This window comes from Protobothrops mucrosquamatus, unplaced genomic scaffold (assembly GCF_001527695.2).
Source record: "Protobothrops mucrosquamatus isolate PMUCROS unplaced genomic scaffold, P.Mucros_1.0 scaffold7061, whole genome shotgun sequence".
In the NCBI taxonomy this organism is placed as follows: Eukaryota; Metazoa; Chordata; class Lepidosauria; order Squamata; family Viperidae; genus Protobothrops; species Protobothrops mucrosquamatus.
In genome coordinates this window covers 1-3,250 of record NW_015392870.1, presented here as the reverse complement: position 1 = coordinate 3,250, position 3,250 = coordinate 1, and the positions used below count along the sequence as shown (strand labels likewise).

The 3,250-nt window shown below is 48.1% G+C and overlaps 1 long non-coding RNA gene across 1 annotated transcript in view; it reads right to left on the bottom strand.

Annotated features, from left to right (window-relative positions):
• The window catches only part of LOC107300435, a 4,147-nt gene extending 1,760 nt beyond the window's left edge, over positions 1-2,387 (bottom strand). The window contains exons 1-2 of the long non-coding RNA XR_001549218.1: positions 2,283-2,387; positions 485-548 (exon numbers count right to left, since the gene is read on the bottom strand). This is a non-coding gene — a long non-coding RNA (uncharacterized LOC107300435). The remainder of the gene's footprint in view (positions 1-484; positions 549-2,282) is intronic.
• Positions 2,388-3,250: the final 863 nt, after the last annotated feature.

Genomic DNA, 3,250 nt, shown 5'->3' with positions numbered 1-3,250 from the left:
ACACCCACTCCAACCCAAGGTATATAGCCTTTCCCACCTGATGCAACAGGAGTGCATTTTAGGAGCAATCCACCCAGTTTGACTAAAACAACAAAAAAAAGTCTCTAAAGATGTTAGTTAAACCTAGTCTAGGCAAGGAATAGCAGATAATAAAATAATCCATGCAGCATCAGGAAGGGGAGATGTGAATAAGGGAGAGAGAGTCATCCCACATTTTCTGTCAACTGTAAAACAAGCTTGTAGCTGCTGCTTCTTGTACAATCTGCTGCCCGAGCTCCATTTTTAAAGGAAAGCTGTCCTTTGAGTCCAAATGGAACTGCCTGGCAAACCAAACAAGTGATCTGGGCAGAGGTCAACGGCCTCGGAGACTCCCAGGTCCCATGAAGCTTGTTTATAGCTCTCCAGCAAGAGTGGGAGAATCAAGAGGGCCAGGATTTTATTTTTGATGGCAGGAAACACCCTTTTGTTCCCCACGGATTCTCACCTAGAGCGCCATTAAGATTTTGGAAGATCCGGCACCTGTGATCCAAAGTGATATTGATGGTCCTCTGCAGAGGAAGAGGGAAAAAAAAGGGCAAACATGGATAAGGGCTGGAAGAGGTCAATGTAAGAGGGCCGAAACTGAAAAGCAGAAGGAGTCACTCCGATAGCACCTTTTCTGACTAACACCTTTTATGAAAAGGCAGAATCTCTGGGACCTGCTCTATGGAGACTCCTTCTGATTATGGATGGACAGAAAAGTGTCCAAAAGGAGAAGGAGAGGGTTGATCAACATTAGGACAACCCAAGGCAGATTCCTAGCACCTGCTAAGAGTTCAGACACACAGAATCACCAAGCTGGAAAGGATCTCTGCTCTCTGCCTGAATATTTTCACTGTCAGAGAGCTGACACCCTTTTGGAGAAAGTGGTTCCCCTGCTAAACCCCTCCTGTCATGAAGAAAATGGCTGCAATTGTCAACCACTTAAACAGAATAACACAGCTGGAAGGGACCTTGGAGGTCTTCTAGTCCAGCCCCCTGCTCAAGGAGGAGACCCTATAGCATTCCAGACAAATGGCTGTCCAGTCTCTTCTTAAAAATCTCCAGTGTTGGAGCATTCACAACCTCTGGAGGCAAGCCCTTCCACTGATTGTTTACATGCACAGAGGCCTGCCATGTCCTCCATGGTTCAATTTATTAGGGGGAAACCACGCAAGGCCAACCCAAAGGTGCTTTTTCAGGAGGCAACTGGACTTTCTTGTTTTTCTCTGAAGATGTTTCGCTTCTCATCCAAGAAGCTTCTTCACCTCTGACTGGATAGTGAGGAATGGAAAGATTTATACTCCCTGCAGACCGCTGGTCATTTGCCTTCTGGTAGAGAGCCGTTGAGACCACTTGGAGGTTTGTCTGTGTCCTCAGGGTCACCTGAGTAATGCAAAGGGGTATGGAGCCTTCTTGGCTGCAAGATGCTTTCTGCCCTGTTCCTGGAGTCTGCAATATTTTCTGGAAATCTGTTCACACTCCCGCACCCTTCGAAGGGCGTTCATCCCAAAGTGCATGGCTCAATGTCTATGGCAGACATGTCAAACGCAAGGCCCGGGGGCCGGATGCGGCCCGCGAAATGGTTTCATGTGGCCCGCGAAGCCGTCCTGGAAACAGTGAGGGAACGGCCCGCGATGCCTTGGCCCAAGCCCTGGCCGGCCGGGAGCCAATGTACAATTTTGTGGTGGCCATCTTGGCACTTGCCCCAGTGGACCATGCCTTGGCACTTGCCCCGGTCTCACCCCCTTGTGCCGGAGACCCTCAGATCTGTCCCACTCCTGCCCAGGCCCCCCACAGGCACCCTTGATGCGAATGATGCAGAACTGGCCACGCCCATCCAGTAGGCCACACCCACTCCATCCACGCCCACCCAGTAGGTTGCACCCACTCTGGCCACACCCATCCGGCCCCCCTCAGGGCAACCGCAATGCTGATGCAGCCCTCAGTGAAATTGAGTTTGACACCCCTGGTCCATGGAGATTCTCCGTCATCCAGGGTCTTGGTTGTCCCAAAGATCTTTTTTTTTTCAGGAGGAAACTGGACTTCCCTGTTTTTTTTCTTTGTCTCGTGAAAAAGCACCTTTGGGATGACCATGACCCTGGATGACTGAGAATCCCCATAGACACGCAAGGCCAAAGCCGTGTCCCGGTCTGATGTATACCCTCTGGGCCTGCCAGACTCTGCATATGTGCTGCATTTCCTGGTCAGCCCCCAATCCTCTCCCCCCTAGAGCACGTGGGGCCTATGCAGTCAGGGCTCACCCGCTTTTCAGGGTCCAGGAACACGTTGGTATAAAACAGCTGGTCGCTCTCACTGTCACGGCCTTGCCAGTCGGCCACAAGCCGGCTGAGGTAGGGAGCATAACCCATGAATCCTGCAGGAAGAGAGAACACAGTCCTCAAGTTACGACCACATTTCCACGGCTCTGTGAGACAGTCGTTAAATGAATTTTTGGCCCATTTCTTGCCAATGTTGTTAAAGGAACCCCTGCGGTTGTTAAGTTAGGAACACGGCTTGTTAGGTGAACCTGGCTCCCCCCCCATTGACTTTGCTGGTCAGAAGGTCGCAAAAGGAGATCACGTGACCCCGGGATGCTGCGACCGTCATAACTACAAGTCTGTTTCCAAGCGTCACGTGACTATGGAGACGCTGCAACGGTCCTAAGCGTGAAAAACGGTCCTCAGTGACTTTTTTCAATCCTGTTGCAATTTCAAAAGGTCACTAAATGGACTGTCGTTAAGTCAAGGACTGCCTTTAAATGTTCCCGTCTCTTTCTTCGGCTCAAACGGGCAGCTCAGCCCACTGATTGGTGCTGACACCAAAGAAAAAAATATTTATGTTACTTATATGTAAGGGTGTAGGTCTATGCATACGTTGTATACGGTATGTTTTAAATGTGTTATATCTATCTATCTATCATCTATCTATCTATCTATCTATCTATCTATCTATCTATCTATCTATCTATCTATCTATCTATCTATCTATATCTCATCATTTCTATCATCTATTATGTATTTATCCTGTCTGTCTGTCTGTCTGTCTGTCTGTCTGTCTATCTATCTACTGTATATCATCATTTCTATCATCTATTATGTATTTATCCTGTGTCTGTCTGTCTGTCTGTCTGTCTGTCTGTCTATCTACCTATCTATCTATCTATCTATCTATCTATCTATCTATCTATCTATCTATCTATCTATCTATCTATCTATCTATCTATCTATCT